This window comes from Alligator mississippiensis, chromosome 16 (assembly GCF_030867095.1).
Source record: "Alligator mississippiensis isolate rAllMis1 chromosome 16, rAllMis1, whole genome shotgun sequence".
Lineage (NCBI taxonomy): Eukaryota > Metazoa > Chordata > Crocodylia > Alligatoridae > Alligator > Alligator mississippiensis.
The window spans coordinates 25,175,852-25,192,236 of record NC_081839.1 but is presented as its reverse complement, the minus strand read 5'-3'; the positions used below and the strand labels follow the sequence as shown (position 1 = coordinate 25,192,236).

At 43.6% G+C, this 16,385-nt stretch overlaps 1 protein-coding gene across 3 annotated transcripts in view; it reads right to left on the bottom strand.

Annotated features, from left to right (window-relative positions):
* Window positions 1–16,385, bottom strand: part of LOC102564935 (transmembrane protein 45B) — a 30,060-nt gene that overhangs the window by 7,914 nt on the left and 5,761 nt on the right. Inside the window, exon 3 of one of the 3 annotated variants that reach the window (XM_019490088.2) lies at window positions 12,655–12,723. The gene's annotated coding sequence lies outside the window, so the exon portion shown is untranslated. Of the gene's footprint in view, window positions 1–10,378; window positions 10,651–10,680; window positions 10,727–12,654; window positions 12,724–16,385 lie in introns of those variants that run through there. The other 2 variants (XM_019490089.2, XM_006277853.4) reach the window with 2 other exon arrangements.

Sequence of the window (16,385 nt, the reverse complement as noted above, 5' to 3'; positions counted from 1 at the left end):
GCTGCATGATTTCATTGTGCTTTCATAGCAGCTGTGTTCTGATATGTTTTCTCTTGAGCTGTTTGCCTTAGCATAACATCATCTGCTTGACTGGGTCTCTCCAATAAAAGGCTTGTCTAGTACTCACTCTTGTTCAGAGCATCAAAAATGGAAGCCACACACCAAAAGAACCCGCACTGGCATAGAAATCAAGGTAGGACCAGTGCCTGGAAATACACAGTTTCCCTATGGCTGTTTAGGAGCACCCAGTTATACCAGTATAAAAGCACTTCTGCTGGTATAACATATCAGTTAAGGACCAGATGTAAACTATGCTACTATAAGTCATCTTGATACCATCATGCCTGTATCTGTACTAGGAATTTTACTGGTATAATTCTGCAAGCAACAACAAAAATTTGATACCCCTAGCTAACATAATTAGGCCAGGAAAATATCACTATAGACTGAATTACCTCAAAACAATAATATCACAATACAAATCTAATCCAACTCAAGGATCCATTGCAGTCTTACAGGACTACAAAGCACAGGAGAAGAGATACTATTTCCTGCTGTAGCAGTTTAAAACACTCTTGGTTTTGGCAAACAGGAGTTGCAATAAATCAAGGTAAAGGCACATCCCTTTGAAATGTAAGCACAATGAGAACAAAGCTCTTCTGCTGCCCAATTTGTGAACTGTAGCTAAAAGACACTGGCAATCCTAGATCCTCCCCACCCAGATTATGAAAGCCGGGTGGATAATGCAGAACTCCAGATTTAGAAAGACAAATTTTAATGGCAAGGCTTTGGAATACTAAAGTTTCCTCAGAAAGCAGGAAGAGGAACTAATATGTTGTGTTTTGATGAGTAATATTGTCATAAATTACAAAGCATGATATGATGGTCAAAGACATCAGTCTGTGACTCACAAGACCTTTGTGTGGGTATCTGCCCCACCAAGGACTTCCTGTCCAACACTGGACAAGTCCCGGTCTGGACAACCAAATGAATTACAGCAAGAAAAGAGGCAGATGATAATTGTTCATCTGACCAGTCTTACGTGGGGCAAGAGAAAACTAAACCATGGCAACTTGCCCCTGAATGGAACTGGGCTAAATTGCCCCATCTTACCCCAGGGTAAAAGCAGGCAGACAGAGTCTCTGTGGAGGTAGTTCCCAGTAAGTCCCTGTCCATTTTAAATTACTACAATTTTGTCATTTGCACATATCCTTAGTGTCCCTGTGCCTCAGTTTCCTCTCTATAAAATATGGATAAAGGCAACTGATTTTGATATCAGTTGGTTTGGGGGGGGATTGTCACATCACACAAGCTCTCGGGGGCTCTGCTGTGGATGCACAAGGTATTGGGTGGGAGGTAGCTTTTAGATGTTATACTTTTTAAGGAAAATCTTGGCCTTTAAATCTGTAATAATGAATGAGAAAGGAACAATTAAAGCCCCAAATCTGTTCTTAGAGAGACAGCATTGTCTAGTAGGCAGCATCTTCAAGTCACAGACAGTGCTCTATGTTTTATTTCTAACTCTGCCAATGACTTTCTGCTTACCTTGGGCAATACAGAGAGCCTTTTTTTTCCCATCTGTAAAATGGGGACAACTACATCAGCTTTTTAAAATGAAAGGTTTTATTATGTCAACAATTTTATATAAGAATTAGGGAGTATTGTTGCATCTTAGCTAGAGCAAAATGTACACTGCATGGGACTTGAATAGTGGAAGGGACTGGAGACTGCAAATATTTGCAAATGGGTTACCTTCTCCTCTGTGTAACTTCAGTAACCATATTTGTATGGTACCTTCTTATAGCAAAGGGGGCCCAAAGTTCTTTCCTAAATGCTAAGCCTAGGTTCATGCAGGTCTCAGAGAAACACTGCCACTTCTTGGGTGAAGCATGTAAACTTTAAGAGGGCCAAGCAACAGCTAGTAGTTTGGGGAAGGAACTGTTGTTGCCATGTCCATCAGAAATCTACCTGCTGGCACATGCCAGTGGTCTCTCTCTCACCTGTGATTCTAGGCTTTCCAAAATAGATTCCTATTGTTGTTAACTGCCTTCTTCATATGCTCTGCTCCTTCCCTCTGGCACATCATGTAAGTCCATTAGTAGGCAAGTCACCTCTGGGTTTGGAAGAATATGTGATAAACTATATGGTTCTGTTCCCTGTGTACTTCAGCCAGAGCAAAGGTTTGTCAGAAGGAAAGAAGCAGACGTGGCTAGGGAAAAGGAAGATATGTGTGTAGAAGATAACCATGTTCTTTATGAATGCTGTGAGCCATAGCTAGAAATGTTGCAGGTGAGCAGTTCATCTCTCTGGTGTTCTGCACTCTGTGCTGAGGATTGATCCGAGTTAAGACCCTTTCAGAGACCTGCTTCTACTTACAAGCCCCAAGCTGGTTGGGAGGGCCCTGATATCTCAGGGATTGCATCTATCTAATCACACCTCAGCCTGGGCAATGTGGTTAGCATGGCTGACAAAGCCTCTTTTCTATTAGTTGTTATAGCTGTGGAAGGCACTGGTGCCAGAGATAAAACTGAGCCTGAATCTTGCAACCATCAGAGATCTTTGCCAAACTCTGTTCTCACAGGTCTTCTAATAGACCATGTGAAGGCTGGCCCCTAGCTATATTACTACTGAAACTCCTAACTACTGCTAGACTTCCGGTATATGACTTGCGTTAGGGGGCTTTAGGGAGAAGGGAGAATTTTACTCTTATCCTGGAAGGAGTGAACGTTACACAACGGCTGTTAGAGGTGTGAAGGAGGGACCTCTGGGAAACATTAGCTGTAATGCAAGAAGGGAGTGAGATTTCTTCGGAGTGCTCCTTCCCTCCACAGGCATCCAGAAATGGAGCACAAAGGCCAACGCTATGTGGGAGGGACCCATTCACTACTACCCCAGCCTGTTCTGGTGGCACTGAGCAGCGATAACATGGCTGCAACGTGCTACTGTATCTTGACATGTCAGCTTTCAGCAGATTAATCCTGCTGAATGCCAGTGAGATTACCAGGATCAGAAACTTTTTTTGTTACAAAAGAAAGTAAGATTCTGGGCTGGGTAAAATAAACACAAAGTGATATGATAGTACACGAGCTCAAAGAAACATGAACAAAGAAGAACTACAGGAAAAACACAGAGCTGAGTCCTTCCTACAAAAATAAGAAGGATACTGCTCCCCTTATGTTAGGCCAGGTCTAGAACCGCCCAGTGCTTCACAAAATCCATTGGGTCTGAAAGGCCAGATGATCCCTTACAAGAATGCGGTCATGTTATTTGGTACTTCCATCTCCCACTCCTCAATGACTGGAACTAGAAAATGCAGAGATGCCTGGAAGACCGTTTTGGAAGACTTATTTTAAATATGTAATGTCTTCCAAAACGGTCAATGAGTTGTTTCAGGTCAGTTCATTTTTTGGCCTGATTAGCCCTGATGGATTTTATAACTGCAGCTAGCTGAGTGGCCCCTGCCTGACCTCATCAGCTCATGAAGCCAATCTGTCATTTCAAATCAAACCATTTCACTCATTTTTGTCATAAAAATACTTCTTTTCATGTCATCCTTCCACCAAACAAGCATCCTGCCTTGCTTTTCAAAATTCCCATTGATAATGTAACCCAAGCCTGTCAAAGCTGTCCGTACCTACCACCTTTTCTACTCGGCTGCGAAAGCCGCCCTCTATCTCTTGCTATCATTCAAGACCCGATGGAAAACATGCACCAGCATTGCTTACTAAGCAGCTGTTCTAAGTTTTGTACAGAAGAGGGAGCCCTAAATCTCCATTGCAATGATCTGATCTTCTATAAACTCTGCAGCAAAAGACATTTTACCATTTGACCAGCTCCAGTGGGGCAAATAAATAAAACGAGTCCCTAACATTTGCATGATTAAACACACTGAACGCTTCTGAGTCACAGGATTGCATGATTAGTTACCACCCATATTATTAGTTCTGAAAACTAATAGGGACTTGTAGGGATGTTTGCAAATATCATAGTTTGTACATTTTCGCCCCAGTCCTTCACCCAGACATTCATAACACAGTTTCTGTATTAAAAAACTGCTGCCCAAACAGGAAACAAAGTGATTTAAATGAATGGTTTGCAGACAACATAGCAACTAACTAACACTTCAATAATATTCAAAGAAAATCAAATTCAGGCCATGAATGATTAACTAACCAAGCAATGAACTAAACATGGAATTCATTTTGTTCATATGATATAGTTAAATTAGTTCAGCAGGATACATAAAGGTCCAGATCCTATTTTACTCATTAAGAGCCTAAATGTGATCTTATTCTACCCTGCGTGAGCCCCTGAAACATAGTTAAACTCAAAAGGTGGGTGGGTCCTCCAGCTTGCTTCCGTCTGTGGTTTAGTCATAAGGCTGTGGCCATGGCATATTTCCAAAGTAGGTATGTTAACATTTTTCACTTCAGTCCAGAGAACCAAAAAACAAATAAATTATTTACACAGCGCTAGCACAGACATAGCCACATGCATCTATCTCAGGTCACACCCTGTGATGTTTGGTCATGCTGTATGGTGCTGTCTTATATTGCTTGATAACCTGAATGCAGGAAAGTGAACTTTTCACCCGTTCACATGGGACAGCGTGGCAAGAATCCCAATATTGTACTTAGTCACAGCATGGACACGCATACAGTTGTTCAGGTGAGTCAGGGGATTGGCTCCCTAGGAGAACTCAGCAATTAAATCCAGCCTGCTCCTGATAGCCATTTGCTGGTTTGCTTAACAGGGTGAAGAAATTGCTAGCTCTTTGATGTAGTCCTCAACTTAAGTCAGGGAGACCATCTGGCACAACTGCAGGTCAGTTTTGTCAGGATAATCAATCAGGCTTTTTTAACTAATAGCTGGTGTTGACCTGCAGTGTGCCCAAGCGTTCTCTTCTGCTTATTAACGGCTGTCTCACAAGCGGACTCACATTTCATGTTAAGCAGCACCTGTATATTTTGCTACCTGGAATCAATTGATTGAAACAGCAGGAGGCTATGAGGTGGGCTTGACCTTGCCTCTCATAGTAAGCCCCTAAGCTCACTGACCCCACAGGAATGCTGTGCTAACTACAGGCAGTGAGTGTGAATGTGTGCATGGGTGTGTGTATGTGTCTGGAGCCTAGCAGGCTGGCTCCATCAGGACTGTGGTTGTGGGGCTGGGCACTGGAGCACAGTTCAGGAGCACAGACCAACAGCAGATGACTCAGGAGCTTCAGTTTTGTGACCAACACATCTTCTTATGCCACGTTCTGCTCCTCAAACCACAGTGAGCAACAATGGATGTAAAAATCCATGTTTTCCTCCTGAAGTATCCGGTCTATGTGGGTCCCTCCATACAGGGGATGATCTGGTCCTAAGATTAAAACAGCTTCTTCACTGTAGGTCTTAACTGGCTCAGACATTTTCTCAGTCGAAAAGTTGTGTTGGTGCAACTCGAACCCATCCGTCCATCTGTCATCCAATGTAGTTCCACTAGAACAAGCTGTTTGTGCTCTTTCGTTTCAGTTCAAGTTAAATTTGTCCCCCAAAATAATTAAACTAGAGTAAAATGAGTCATTGTTAAATCAGGAAGAGAGTGTGAACATGGGTGTTTACATTGGTTTAACGTGGTTTAAACCAACGACACTTTCTCATGTAGACAAACCTAGATGGCTGTTATCACGGTTAACTCAAGTGGCTGCCTCCAGTGACAAAAACCTGGGTGACGTTCTTATATGGTTACTACTTTGGCTGAACAGGTAAAGACCCAGTCTATTGTTGCTGAGGGCCCAGGCTCAATTCCTACAAAACCATCATGTATGCACATTTTTGAAGGTATTTTGTCCTAGAATTAAATTACCCATGCAACAAAATACTTTTTTTCTAGGATATTTGATAGCAACTTTAGAGCCATTTGTTACAAGCAGTGAATGACTCTGCCTTATTCCATGGCTCAAGGGGAGAGATTTGTTGGCAATAAGCACACTGGGTCATTAAACACAAAATGCAAACAGACTCCATTTACCAACAACATTGGTACAGTCCAACAGTTTTATATAAAAGTCACTTTATTCCTTTGAAAAACACAGTTTGTTCCACAAATAATCTACCTGTAGCATTACAAAGAAGGCAGCACGCACAAATGTGGGGATAGCTGAAAATATAAGATATATGGGGAAACAGATGACTATATTCTTAATATAATAATATGCAGCCCTGGCCTTTCCTTGGGGTCCTTGGGTGCTACTACATTACGAATAATAAACTGAAGTCCTTTGACTTTGGCTGATCTTTCCCTAAAAAGTCCCAGGCAACTCAAGTTGGCACCCAAAATTAGAGGCCGTATCTGAAAGGCTTGGCTTTCCCCAAACCAGGTTCTTAATTTCACTTTCAGTCTGTTTATTCAATTGTTTCATAGCATACCTGATCCTTTACTCACTTAATTCATATAATTTGCATTACTTCCCACTTATTACATTATTAGCGCAATCATTTAGTGCTTCTTCTAGTCTTATAACTTTCCCAGATCAGCTTGCCACATTGTTTTAATACTAATTCACTGGCCTCCCCAGGGAAAGAGTCCAGAGAAGAGCAGTGAGAATGATATGAAGTTTAGGAAACATGAATTATTTGGTAAGGTGGAGAGAACTGGGGTTGTTTCAGACAAATATCTGTCAGGAATGGTCTAGGTACAATTGATCATGCCTCACATCAAAAGATGAACTAGATGACCTCTTGGGATGCCTTCCAGCCCTATATTTCTATGATATGCTATGTTTGGTTAGGGTTGGCTAGGATACTAGCTGGATATTACTTGCATAGCTGGGCTGCACCTCTTCCACATCAGTCTCTTCTTTCCTTCTGTTGTGAACAGCAGAGGAGGAGGATAGTTTTATCTTCTCCTCCCTGTTCTCTACCCTAATCCCTTTGAGGGCAAGTTTTGGCCCTAGAAGCCTTAAAAGGGTCTTGCCTACCTTCCTGGGACACAGCATAAGTGATTATATTTAGCATGTTAATAGCATTTCACTTTTTGTATTATCTCCATGCCCTGACTGACTACAATTTGTAACACCTGAAGTCCAAAGTCCGGTGTAGTGCTATAGCAAACAACCCACAGATGTAGGCTGAGCAACACACCTTGCCCTCACACTAAATGACTTGTGTGGAGGTCCAACAATTAGCTGGCCAAATTAGCCAGTTCAATTACTTGGTTGAATACTATGGGATCCTCGAGGTTTCCAAGCTTTTCTCAAGGATTTTATTTCCCTTTGATTTGCTGGGGTTGGTTGCTCTAAGAGGAAGGCAGGGGTGGGGTGTAAGGCCAAGGGACCTTATTCAGGAGGTCAGTACTTGGCTGAGAGGAGGGAAAAGAAAGGGAAACAGAGCAGAGAATTATCTCCCTTCATATGCTCTTCCAGAAGGCAGAGAAAGGCTATAAAAAGGGGCACAAAAGATACTTGGAGAAAGCTACTTGCACAAATAGTTGTTCTGACTCATGTTCTGTTCTTGCCAAAGTTACCCATTGTCCTTCTTCACTGTCTCACGGCATTATATCAAACTTAAATTTCCAGGACCACACCTTATCTACAGAATCTCTGTGAATCTTAAGTTATTTAAGTGCTTCCATCAATCCCGTTGGAAGACTGTTTCCTATTTCACTGAAGTTCCCCATCACGCTAAAGTTTCTCTTTGCCCAGTTACATCCACTACACACCAGTTGCTTGTATCTCACCTCCATGATGATGCTAGTAAATAATTAATTTACTTATTACTTATAGTACCTCAACTGATAACGTCTGCAAAACTGGCGGAGCAACTTTCCTTCCCTCCACAGCTGCCTTGGAAGCATTCTTAGGATTTCTAGTCTTGGGTTAAAAAATGTTTTAACTGGGGTATATCTGGCCTACGCCAATGGCAAGTTCAATAACATGATGTGGATGAAGATTCCTGAAACATTGCAACAACGTATAATAGTGAACATTGCTAGGAAAAAGACACAAAGGGAATTGGTCCAAACACGAAGGGATCATCCAGGGGCTGTATTAAGACCAGAACTAGTAAACAGAAATGTGAAATCAGAAATGGATGGACCACACTAGCATGCTGGAAGACTTAATGGATAGACAAAATAATAAACGAATAGCTAGTCCTTAAAGAGAGACTCTGAGAGAGGTAGGGAAGGAAATAAAATGCTACGAACAGGTAGAAAAGAAAAAGCAAGCGTTGCCATCTCAACTCCACTTTCACTATCTTCCTCAGTCCCAAGAGCCTCCAGGAGGCTGTTGAGCCTTTTAGTCCTGGTCCTGAGAGATGTCTTGGCCAAGAAAGTCTCAAACACCAGACAGAAGAACTCAAAGAATAATACCAGTTTTGTCTAAGTCCTGAAAAATACCTAGCTGAGACCTGGGTTCCTGCTATCACTCCCTCTCTTGCATCTCCATTTCCTTCCTCATCTTACATGTTCTCATGTGACGGGTGGTGCCTCCTGGGACCGGGGGCACAATTTTTGGGCAGCAACATTGGTGGTGTCAGTGGCGGGGTGGCGAGCAGCAACTGCCCGCAGAAGCCGGTGGCAGTGGCCAATCTCAGGGGGGGGCACATACCCCCCGTGCCCTTCCTACCAGTCGCCTATGTATATTCTCTCTCCTTTTTCGTTCTTACTAAACAGAAGGCAAAAGAATCTGACTTACCTGCTGAGACTCTCCTTTGTTACCTGGTTGGGAACCTATACCAGAAAGGCAGCCAAAACCAAAGCTTCTAACAGCCTAATACTGGTACAATGTTCCCAGGGTAGCTGATAAGATTGTGCCACATGTACTTGGATATCTCCAGCAGAGATGCTGAGGGCAAGAGTCAGCACCACAGACAAGAACTATACTTTTTTCTCTTTGCTGTTATTTCTCTAGTCTTGTGCATGTGCTCATCTGCTTTAGTCTCCAAGAAACCACAGTTCAACTTCAATCCACCTCAACTCTATTTTTCTCCTCTCCCCCTCTTCCCAAAGAAAAAGGGACATTTGTTAGCATCTTTAAATACCATCAAAAAAGACTTTCAGATTAGTCAGTTTTCCTCATATAAATTCTGTTAGCTAAAAGTAATAAGAAATATTACTTAGGAGTGTGAACTGCATGGGCCAACTGGAGAACAGAGGTCTAGAAAACAGGATCTGGGAAGAAAGACTGAAAGAAGTGGGGCTGCTTAGTTTAGAGAAGAAAAGACTGAAAGGAGACAGGAGAAATGGAAAGACGACTGCCAAAAGAAGGCTGTAAACTGTTCTGTCTGCTGGGGATAGGACAAGCAGGGGTGGACTTAAACTGCAGCAAGGGAGATTGAGGTAGGACATCTGGAGAAAACCTAAGTGTGAGGATAGTTGGGCACAGGAACAGATTACTGTGGCTTCTTCCTCATTGGTGGTCTTTAAGGCCAGATAAAAGAAACACCTGTCAGGGATAGTTTTAGGCATAATTGTTACTGCCTTGGGATGGGGGAAGAGGAGAATTAAATGCACCCCCTCTGTGTGCACTTTCAATGGTTATTTTGTATTTCAGATACTTTAAACTGTTTTCTTTTTTCCTCATATCTGTAATAATAGGTTTAAAAGGATTTTGAATGGTGACTGTTCTGTGGACTGAAGTTGTTGGTCTCCCAATTCAAAATCCAAACTGTCTTTGACTGTTTAGTGAAGTACTGAAGTTACAAGTCTGCGGTAACACCTCTGCAAGCCCATTTATTACATAAAAATGAACACGGCAAAACCCAGTAAATAAAAAATGATATCGCTGGCACCTAATTGATCCCAACTTGCCATTTTTCTGTAGTATTCTGTAGAACAGTGTTTCCCAACCAGCAGCGTGGCACGGCACAAAAGTGTGCCGTCAGAAATGAACAGGCGTGCCGTGCCACAGCATTTTGCCATGACAATGAGCTACAATAGGCAGGAGGATGGGGAATGCCTTAACAGGTGTGCTGCAGAAAATGTTAATCAATGTAAGTGCGACTTGGGCTGGAAAAGATTAGGAAACACTGGCATCGAAGATACCATCCTAAATATTTCCCAGGCTACTGATCGCTACGATCACTGCGGACTACTCATTTCTGCAAGCCGATACAGCTTCGCCTCTGCGTTTGGCAGCCGTTCCCATGACCTAAATCCTGCACTGAGACTTCTGTGGAGCTGCGACCGTGTGGACTGGGATCACCCATAGCTCCTTTAAGACAACTTTAAAATAAAATGCACGCTTTCCGCCTTTTGCAGCGCCCGTCTGCGACGATCCGAAAACTTTTCCACCCAAACTTCAAAAGTGCCGCTTCCCACCCCGCACGCGCGACTCCCCTCCAAGGGGCGCAGCTCCACAGAGTCGCTGAGCTGTGCTTCTCGTGCCACCAACCTTTGAGACCGCTGGCTGTGTCACAGGCCAGCTGTTATCAATCCCAGCCCAAAACGGGAAAGATGGAAGTGCAGCCTTATCGGAGCGGTGCTTGGCAAGGGCTGGCACCGGACTCTGGTCCTCCAGCTTCGTGCCAAGCCCCGGCGGCGAGCTCATCTGGAGAGCAACCGGGGTTTCTTCCTTTGGGCCGAGCCCGGAGCTGGGATCGGGGCAGAGGAGCCCCTGCCGGCTCCGACGGCCCCGGAGACCCCCGCGCGGGCCCTCCCGCCCCGCGGCCCCGGCCCGGGGATGCTCCGCGTTACCTGCCGCCGCGTCCCGGCCCCGCCGCACCTGTCCCGGCCCCGCCGCGCCGCGCCGCCCGCAGGTAGCGCAGCCCCGCCCCGCCCCGCCCCGCCCCGCAGCAGCCTCGCGGGCAGAGCCTGCAAGGTGGGGACTGACAACCCCGGGGCAAAAGGGCAGACAGATGCACCCAGGGGTGCGGCTTGCTCTGCACGGCTGGAGCCACCCCCAGCGGCGCCGCTGCTGCTTAGCTCCTTTCCAGCTGCTGCACCCAAGGGGCCAAAGAGGAGCCCGGCATCCCTTTGGCCACCACGTCCCCGACACGACCCGCACGCAAGCTGGACGTCTGGGCGTCCCATCTTATTCAAAACGCAGTCACTTTACGGGACGTTTTGCATTGTGTGATGCTGTTTTGGGGGCTTTTTAAAAATAAAAGCAATAAACAACGCAACAGGGGTGTCGGTTGTAGCCGGGTCGGTCTAAGGATATAGGCAGACAAAGTTCTTTGGGTGAATCTTTTATTAGACCAACTCAAAGAGTTGGAAAACAATTAGTAAGCCAGCTTTCGGGTTTAAAACCCCGTCGTCAGGCTAAGGAAGTTGAAACTATTTAAGTTGGTTTAATAAAAGAGATCGGATTCACCCAAAGAACCTTGTCTGATATAAACAACGCAGGGTTTTAATAAAGGCGAGTGAAACCCGGCGCACCAAAGTCTGCGGGCGTTTTGCTGTTGACTTTGGCGCGGCTGAGATTTTGTACCGACCTCCTTTTGGCTGAGCTTTGGGGGACCTGTGGGGACTTATTATACCCGCTTGGTCAGGGTGTCCACCGCCCTGCACTTTGGGCAGAAACCCAAGGGAGTATCAACCGTCGGCCTTGAGCGGAGAGCAACAAGGGAACTGGGTTCTTCTCTGCTGAAGGTTCAGCACCATCTCTTTGGTGCACAAGAAGCAAAGCCCTGAAACATAGTCGCCCAAGCAGGCTGAGCCCTCCTGTTTCTCTTTATTTAGGTGGTAGTTTTAAAATTTCTCTCTATTTAGGTGCTAGTTTTAAGCAGCTGAAAATGCTCCTGTATTCTGTGCACGTGTAGAACTGCAAGTGTATCCTGGGTATGTAGCAGCTGACTCAGCTGGCCCCGTTCTGTTGAAGTGCACGTGCTAGGGAAAGGAAAACCTGCAGAATGGCTTTCCTCTTTTGAAGTGCTTTGATTTCCATTGTTTTCAGTTTGTAAAAATATATTCCCTATGGACTGAGATGCCATAACCCATATGTCACCCATGAATGCAATTTTCTAGCCAGGTCTCCTATAAAATAGAGTTTATTCCTAATAATACTTTCCACTTATAGAGACACTTTCATCCCAGGCTCTTAAAGTGTTTTACAAATGTTAAATAATTAACCCTCACAACACCCTTGGGAGAGAGGTAAGTATTATTATCCCCATTTGTAACAGAAGCACTGACAGGCCCTTGTGCATAATGGCTCTGGCAGACATAGCCTTAACTCACTTTTATAGATCACTGCACAGATACTGCATCGCTGCTAGCAAACATATCTGGCCCAGGGAATTTGTTGTAAGGAAGCAGATTTTATTATCTGGATGCAGTAAGAAGATTTAAATATATCTGCCTCATTCCATAATGAATTCACAGTTGAAACAACCATCCCTGCAACTCCCTGTACACACATTCTTCAAGACAGGAAGAGTTTATTAACGTACAAAATCTTCCTTTTGTGCGTCTTACACTGTTGTTTAAACAGGGGATGACTTACAAAAATCATCTTTACGTTCCTTAGTTGTTTGTACTCTGTCAAATGCATATGGTTGAAACCAACAGTGGAAGTGTCCTCTCATCCGTATGGCAACAGTGGACATGCATGTCTTCTTTAGGCAGCGACTGTGATGTTGGGTGAGGGGCAGCACTGTGGGGTCATCCAGTTTTTTACGTGAACAAAGACCAAGCTTCAGGCATGTTTTTTCTCCCACTGTCACTCACCTATGTGCACTCTCTCCCTGCAAGGACCCTGCAACACATCAGCGGCCTCTTGACATCTGGACTTGTGTCCTAGTGAGAGATGGGTGAATACTTCAGAAAAATCATATTAAGTGCACTACAATAATACCCAGCCTCAAGCAGGGTCAACACCCCTTTAAACAGGCCCTGCACAAGCATACAGCAAGAGATGTGATATTTGAAGCAAAAAGCATAAAATCTAAACTGATGACAAGACACAAGTAAGAGGAATGAAAATTGTGACATGGGTAACAAATACAAAAAACCCTAATTTTGCTGAGGAATCGCTGTCTTTCATTGCAAATCATTCATTAACGAACTGGGATTTTCCTACATTTGTTATTCAAATTATGTGCAGACTTGTTTTTGCAAATAACTTGGGTTGAGTAGCTCATTTGCTAAGTATACAAGGCACGTATTTGAGAGTCAGTCTCTTGATTATGTGATGTATTCTACGACATGATTGGGTAAGCACACTCCTCTGGAATAAGTATTTATAATTATAAATCAAAGTTTGCTTTTGTTGGGTGTTTTGATTTGTGCATCTAAAATTTCCTGTGTAGACAAACATAGCCAACAAGAAATGAGCTTACAAGAACAACTACAGAATATCTGGAAAAGGTAGCTACAAAGAGGGGGTGAGCAAAATTGAAGGACATTTTAACCCCCCCCCCCAACCAACCCTGGCCCCAATCTTCTACTGCAATTTTTAATATAGTAAACAATTGGACTATACTAATAAATAAATAGAGTCAGAATCCGTGCTGTGCTCTGTTGGAAAGTCTTGTAGCCTAATTAAAAGCAAGAATGATTAAATGCAGCATTGGCGAAGTCCCAGTCTCCCCCCTCCCACCCCCCAATTACTTTTCAGCCAAATTTGCTCCGCTTACATGTCAAACAATGGCCTTTCTAGCTGCCAGCTTAGCAAGTTCACCTTGGCATGTGAAAGTCAGACTGACTTCTTTCCACTTGGATTCTAATGTATTTTCTGCACCCATTATCACAGCCTCACCTACCAACAATGCATTAAGAAATGTGATCAACCTCTAGCTCCTCTCTTCCTCTTACCAAAAAGAAAATTGTGCGTGCACGTGCACATTTATGACACTGTGGGAACATCTGCATGAGATGCTTACTTTCTTTTTTTTTGCAAATATATAAATAAAACTCCACCTCTAACACTTTGCCAAGTGGCCCCTGTGTCTCACTTGGCAGCTCAAAGCACATTAAAAACCCATTACGCAGCTCACACCACATAACTGCACACCCGTGCACCCATTTCTATACCTGTACCTCCACCCACATCCTCAGAGGGTCTACTCGTGCAAAAGTCTATGCCAGACACTTCTCCACCCTATGAGGTCTGCCATTTCTTTCCCATCATCCTCTTCTGTCTTCCTGTAGTACCAGTACGTTTCACTTTGTCTTATTTTAATACAGTCCTTGACTGTGGGGTCTGAGCAGATTTCTGGCTTTCCACAGTGCATGCCTGAAGCAGGATATGACCTGCTCGAAGTGGGCTGTTGGGGCCCCTTGCTGTTTGGTCAAGTGCTGCACATCTGCCGAATAACACTGTGCAGTAAAGTGTCACGGCAAAAACCATGCTAATAGCCTAATGCACAGTGTTATTAGGCTAATGCACAGTAAGCATCACTAAACCATGCGCTGGCACTACCGAGCAGTAAGTAACTCTAGGTACTGCACATTTAGTTAGTACTTTGTTAAGGAAGTACTTTATTAAGAATTGCACATCCCCTTGAAGCAGACAACGGTGAGATGGGTGTCAGTTCTTAGATCTCGTTGGCATTTCTTCCATAGCTAGGACTGTCCCTAAGAAATTTCCATCCCCTGCATGAACAAGATTTAGGCTTGTACCATTGAGCCTGTGAAACAGACTGTGTTGCCTGATCATGGTACTTGACCCAAAGTCTTAGCTCATCTTCCAGGTGTCCTGGGATCGGACTACAGAATGCTTTGAAGATAAGGAAAAAAACTCAAATTTGATGCAATATATTATGGAAAACCAGTGTGGTAAGAGGAAGAAGTTAGAAGATAATAGTATTGATGACCAAGGAAGAAAAGAATGCAATTTATCTACCCAGAGCTGTGCTGGAAATACAGTGTTAACAGGAAGAGGAATTGTTTTAAGCAGTAAGGTCAATGCATATATTAAAGAACAGGTCTGTTGAGCAAGAACGTGTCAGTACTACTAGTATTTTGGACTGCAAGCATTTTAAAGCAGAACATCTTGAAGTGTGTTTTATTCCAGGCACACTTGATTCTGCCTTTCCTTTTCCTTTCTCTGCTTCATATTTATTTTGTGACTTCATTCTACTTTTGCTGCTTATTCCTGAGTTACTCTCCTGTGTTGTTGATCACTTTTCTTGGCAACCAACCAGCAGCGATATGAGAAGGATGATATCAGAGGGCAGCTGAGCAGATAAACTCTGGAAGCACAAAGGTCCCAGTTTCACATGTTCAATTCATGGTACTAAAGAATTTAGGAACTGGAGAAAGAGAATAGTGGGCTTGCCTTCAGTTTTGCTTAGGAGGCTGTTCAAAGGTTACATTTAGACCCAACCCAAAGTTTGGGTGACAAGTAAAATTAGAGCTGCCTGAAATTCTCAAATAAAGTTTTGGTTTTTATTAATCTTTGAAGAGAAACTCATACAAACCCTCTGTATTTCAATAAAACTGAAAAAGGAAAAAATGGTTTTCAGGGTGTTTTTCCTTTGTCAGTAGCAAAATGGGGAAAACGAGTTGAAAGAGGGCAGAATGAGCATTGAAACCTTCAAACATGTTTTGTTCCAAATTTTAAGAAAATATCTGAATAATCCAAAAAATATTAAGAAGTGCTTTGAGCTAAATAAGAAACATCTTGTCTACTTGGACTGCAACAGCTACAAGCAGTCAGAGGGAGTAACACACACCATAATGGAATAGGCACTCATAATCTGCAAACTTTTCAATCCAAGCATCATATGTGCTGGATCCCAGACCCAAATCCTGAAGATGTTAATCCTAAGAGTCCTGTATCTGACAGAGGAATGTAGCAATGAGGACAAAGATAAATTCTGCAGGTGTCTCCGAAGCATGATTGACAAACTACCACAACACAACTTCCTTCTTGGGTTGGAAGACTAATGGCAAAATAGGTTGCAAACTACTAAGGAATGGAAAGAGCAATGGGGAAGCAGGGCTGGGTGTTGTTAACTAGGATGGTGAAAGGCTCACTGAATTGTTGGATCAATCAAAATCCAATATGTGAAAACTCTCCTGACTTATGTAGAGTAGGGAAACAGATGGGCAGAGCATTTTAAAGAGACTCACCATTTCAGCAGATCCACCCCACCTGAGCAGGGATGGATCCAGAGGTGGTGCAATTGCAGCCCGCTTTGATTTGTGGTCCACCCAGAATTTAACTAACTGCCTGGCCGTGGCAGGAGCATTCCCATCCAGGATGCTATGACGAAGTCAGTTGACTTTGTGGCTCTTTATAATCTACCAGATTCCTACTAAACTCTTCATTCCATAGGTGTTAATGACCCTTTCTCCTTTTTAGTGGTGTTGATGGTCCAATGATCCTTTCTTCTGCAATACTGATGTCTGCAGCTGCTTCTAGTAATGTAGCTCTTATATGATACTACCACAGATACTACACAGTTACAGGAGGATGAGGTTGGATTCAGGCTCAGAAGTTCTTGTGTGGACCA